The sequence below is a fragment of the Orycteropus afer genome, unplaced genomic scaffold (assembly GCF_000298275.1).
Source record: "Orycteropus afer afer isolate SDZICR_OR568_19922 unplaced genomic scaffold, OryAfe1.0 scaffold00133, whole genome shotgun sequence".
NCBI lineage: Eukaryota > Metazoa > Chordata > Mammalia > Tubulidentata > Orycteropodidae > Orycteropus > Orycteropus afer.
In genome coordinates this window covers 2,533,044-2,538,620 of record NW_006921720.1, presented here as the reverse complement: position 1 = coordinate 2,538,620, position 5,577 = coordinate 2,533,044, and the positions used below count along the sequence as shown (strand labels likewise).

At 38.3% G+C, this 5,577-nt stretch overlaps 1 protein-coding gene across 1 annotated transcript in view; it reads right to left on the bottom strand.

Moving 5' to 3' along the window:
• COL19A1 (collagen type XIX alpha 1 chain) overlaps window positions 1-5,577 on the bottom strand; it is a 537,038-nt gene that overhangs the window by 189,621 nt on the left and 341,840 nt on the right. The window lies entirely within an intron of this gene.

Below are 5,577 nucleotides of genomic sequence, written 5' to 3'. Positions count from 1 at the left end.
CCTTGAGATCAGAAGAACTGGATGGTGCCTGGCTACCAATGCCAACCACTCAGGAAAGGATAAAATCTGGAGATCCTGGATAGAGTGGGAGGGAAAACATGAAACAAAATCCAAAAACTCAATAACAACCAGAATTACCAGTCAGATGAAATCTGGTGAGACTACCAATACTACGGTCCTGAAATACATTTGGTGCCTGGAATAATATATATATATATATACATATATATGTTATAGGCTATGTAATTATAAATGTTATATAAAGCCCACAACTAACTCTTTTCATTCTTTTGGATGGCTAAACTGTTTTATAAATGCACTAAAAGGTATATTCCTTGCTTATTAATCCATGTTATTATAACCAACTGTTATCTCTTCAAAGTACACAGCCAGCTAAATTCCAACTGCAACACTGAAAATAAGATTGAAAAGTAAAATTGCAAGATACATCTATGTATACAGTTATGCATATCTAATATCATTTAGAGCATTTTTTGTTAAAAAAATAAATGCTCTAAATGATATTAGATACACATATTTTTTTATTATGAAATTATTTTCTTAAACATTGTTTTTTTTTCTTTCTAAGAGAAGGAAGTAAGCTTAAGTATTGACAGCACAAAATTTGAATGACAAACATTTTTGAGTATGTTTTCTAAATATGGTCACTTTATTTCACTGTTATTAAAAACTTTATTTGTTTAGCATATTTATAGAATAGTAACATGTATTAGAGCTGACTGCTACTTAAAAAGTAGAAGTGCTGGATTGATCTTTTCAATGCCTTTTTGGGAGAATTATAAGCATAAACTCAGAAAGGCCCAATTTGTTCACTAATATTTTTGCTCTGAAAATGTCAGGAAAACATGCTTGATCTTTCTGGTTTTCATCTAGGCTTGGAGCAGGGGTAGGAAATCCAAATGCCAGTGAAACCAGCAGAATGAACTTTGGGAGGTAAGCAAGCGATATGATGCTGTGATTGGGTGGAAAATATTGCTATCATTGCCATAAACAAATTAGGGGCATATGATCACAGACTTTTGCATAAAAACAACTGCCTATGAAATGAATAACACTACCTAATACCTACAGGAATAATTTTAATAAAAAAAATTTATTAAAAGAAATTTAATTATAGGTGCTTTTGTGTACCTTTTGTTTTAGCGATCTAAACCTTGGAGTTAATTTGGGGTATTGTAAGATTGGAAGTCATATACATGTTAACATTCTGAATACTTAATACAAGCTATACAAGGAGCTCTGGTAGCATAGTGGCTAAGACACTTGCCTGCTAACCAGACAGCTGGCGGTTCAAACCCACCAGCCACTCCTCGGAAGGAAGGTTGGGCAATCCTACTTCCGTAGTGATACTGCCTTGGAAACCCAAGGAGGGGTCGCTATGAGTCGGGGCCGACTCGACGGCACATAACAACAATAACAACAACAACAATACATATGAACAACATTTTCTTGTCTTGTACTGTACATTTTCTGCAAACCAATACATTGGGTCTTTTAGTAAATATAAGGTAATCAGCCACTGGGGACTAATCAGTGATAAAAAGTTTACTTCTAAAGTGAAAGCATTGTAATTTATTGATTCACAAGAGCACAAAGAAACTAAATCGATGGCATCTAAGTAAGTGATTGGTTCTTTCTTTAAGCATGCACTAGTATGAGGTAAATTAAAACCTAGGATCAACTTTTGTTTGTGTTCCCCTTTCTTAAAGGGAGAGATGCGTATTGATTTGGCTGAGGAGTGGGGAAAATGAGGCTATTGATCAACTTTTATCATAGAGTTAATGTTTAAGGCAAACCAAGTGTCAGATATTGTAACATGACATTGACATGTCTTAAGATGTGGAGGAAAAAGCATTCACCCTTCAGGAATGAGGAAACATCCAAATTCTTGCATATCACGCTGATTTACACCATCATTTAAGTCAGCCTTGAAACTGTCAGAGTGTACTGATGTGCAGGCTGGGAGAGTGCAGAGAGAATGTGGCTTTTCTTTATGTAGCTTGCTAAGAGTGGACCTGAAGGTAAAATGTTTCTGAGGGTGGTTAGATTATTCTAACATATTGTAGGCAGAGAACTTCAGTCGGCACATATTTTCAGTTTAAATGTATTTTTTTCACTTGAATTTCTGGTTAACACCCTAACGCAAATCTCAACAATTTTTCAAGGTGTACTTTACAAAGCAACCCAGTCAGCTTTTTCTTAGCACCCCTACCAAATACATATTAGGAACAGGGTTTAGCTTAAGTTGTAAATCTCAATGACCCCTGGTAGATGCTGTGATAGGACACAGCAGAAGGGTGGACGGATGAGAAATGGGTGGAAGCTCCAGGGTATTAGGAAGCTGTTTGAGAGACCTCAATTCTATCAATATAATAGTCCAAACCCACTCCCATTATTTTACACATTATTTTTCTTCTTTTTAGGGAGCCCAGGAATTCCTTGTTTACCCACTGTTCTCACCTGTAGCTTCTGACCAGTGTTCCATCCCCTTCAATGTCTCCAGCTACATTGAATACAGCCCCACATCTCTTTTTTTCCTCTGAAAAATCTCTCTTTTCATATAAAAACATTAGGGAAAAGGTAAGAGTCTCCTTAAGACAGTAGGTTTTTGGTAAGGTGCATTTTATTATTTAAACTGGGATAATTTGAGGAATAATTTCCTATTAATAGGAGCTCTTGTGGCATAGTGCCTAAGGCATTTGACTGCTAACCAGAAGGCTGGTGGTTCAAACCTACCACCCACTCCTTGGAAGGAAGGTTGGGCAATCTACTTCTGTAGTGATACCACCTCGGAAACCCAAGAAGGGGTCACTATGAGTCAGATCCGACTCAACGGCAGCATGTTTTTCATTTTCCTATTAATGATTATGCCAGTACAACAGACATAAAGCACAGCTCTCATCCCAGGACAACCATCAGATTCACCTACAGAGGAAATTGTTATCTGCGAATGTTTGCTTTTTTCCTTTCAAGGCTCTGGTGAATTAGGTGAGTATACCCAGAGGCAGGGCCTGGGATTGAAGTTGTTAATAGTGCCAGGGAGAACCTAGTGACGCTGAAGGAAGGGGTAGTTACTATGTCTATTTTCACTTCTGTCTCCTCTTCGGTCCCTTTATTATAGGGCTCACTCTAAATCCACTGTAAAACCCACCCACTGCTGCCAAATCGATTCTAACTCATAGCAACCCCCATTGGGTTTCCAAGGCTGTAAATCTTTATGGATATAGAATGCCTCATCTTTCTTTCATGAAGCATCTGGTGAGTTTGAACTGCCGACCTTCTGGTTAGCAACCAAATGCCTTACCCACTGTGCCACCGGAGCTCCTTAGATCCACTGTAAAGTGAGGCAAAAAGAGGGGACTTGCATTCAAGTGATATAAAATCCTTTCAGCTAACAGCTGAACTAGGAGAAGCCTTCTTGGTTAGGGTGGCTGTTTCCAGGTGACCATTTTTTCATAAGCTGCTGAATTTCCAAATGTTTGAAAATCTACTGTTCCAGCATTATTCCAGCATTATTCCAATTGGGTTAATCCAACATGTTTCTGAAAACTGGCATAGAAAGCACAAAACACAAATTTACCAAATAAGGGTTGCCCTGGAAACCTCAAAGTACTCAACTTCTTGTTTGGCATCAGTTCAAAGATTAGCAGCCAACCATCTAGATATCTGCCTAATGATCTAAGCTCAAACTTGGCCTTACACCAGCATCACCTGGAGAGCTGGATAAGACATTGCTGGGCCTCCTTCCCAGAGTTTCTGATTCCGTAGGGCTGGGGTAGGGTCTGAGAATTTGTTTTTCTAACAATGTTCCTGATGAAACTGATGCTGCTGGTCTGGGGACAACACTTTGAGAAACTGCTTTAAACCTAAAACTCTTATTTCATATTTTAAGTCAGGCCATCTTATAGATTCCCTTACATTTTATAAATCTTATAGCTCAAAACAAAAGAACTCAATGGGTTTCACAATTATGCCGAGCTTTGAGAAGAGCATGCTATTGTCATGTTCAGGAACACCTGGGCTGAATCCCTGCTTTTTCTCTTGTGGAAATTTTCAGTGCCAAGGTTTCACTTTTGTGAATTTGGTACTAATGTTTTGCAACAGGCGTGTGGAAGGATTAAAAAGAGATGCACATAGAACTCCTACCACAATGTCCAGCACATGGTGGTAGTAATAAATGTTGGTTTCTTCCCTCTCTCTATCACCCTCTATCCGATTCTCCATTCTTCTGTATAAAAAATATTTGATAATGCATCAAGGAAGGGTCTAAAACACGTACCATATATCCTTTAAAAGAATGTAACCAACTCTTAACTATGCATATAATTTTTCTTTTTTTTTTTTTTAATCTAAAATAAACAACTGGGAGCCCTGGACTTTGCCCCATGCAAGAGGTTGTTTGTTTCTTGACTGTTGGTTTCTTCCCTCTCTCTATCACCCTCTATCCGATTCTCCATTCTTCTGTATAAAAAATATTTGATAATGCATCAAGGAAGGGTCTAAAACACGTACCATATATCCTTTAAAAGAATGTAACCAACTCTTAACTCTGCATATAATTTTTCTTTTTTTTTTTTTAAATCTAAAATAACAACTGGGAGCTCTGGTAGCATAGTGTCTAAGGCACTTGACTGCTAGCCAGAAGGCTGGTGGTTCACACCCACCAGCCACTCCTCGGAAGAAAGGTTGGGAAATCTACTTCCATAGTGATACTGCCTTGGAAACCTAAGGAGGGGTTGCTATAAGTTGGGGCCAACTCAACGGCACATAACAACAATAATAAAATAACAACCAAGAAGCCCAGTAGAGTAGGGGAAAAGAAATCATGGTTTATTTATACAATGAAATAATATATACCAATGAATACGAATGAAACACAACTATACGCAACAATACGATGAATCTGACAAACACAATGTGGATCAATTTATATAAAGAAAAAAAAGCAGGCAAAACTAATCCATGCTGTTAGAAGTTATAGTCAGTTACCCATGGGTGGGGTCAGTGACTTCAAGGGAGCATGAAAGGTGTTTCTGGGGTGGGAATGTTCTGTTTCTTGAACTATGTGCTGGTTACATGGGTGTGTTCAGTATGAAAAAAGCCATCAAGCTGTACACTCATGATACATCTGAATGTATGTTATACTTCAATTAAAAAAAGAGAAAAAAACAAACTCACTGCCATCAAGTCTATTCGCTCATAGCAACTCCTCCTTGGGTTTCCAAGGTAGTATCTCTATGGAAATAGATTGCTCAATCTTCCTTCCCAGGACTGGCTAGTGGGTTTGAATTGCCAGCCTTCTGGTTAGCAGTCAAATGCCTTAGGCACTATGCCACCAAACGAAACCAAACAAAAAAACCAAACTCACTGCCATTGAGTCAATTCAACTCACTGAGACCTCTCCTTGGGTTTCCAAGGTGGTATGTCTATGGAAATAGATTGCCCAATCTTCCTTTTGAGGAGTGGCTGGTGGGTTTAAATCACCAGCCTTCTGGTTAGCAGTCAAATGCCTTAGGGACTATGCCACCAAACCAAAAAAAAAAAAAAACACCCAAA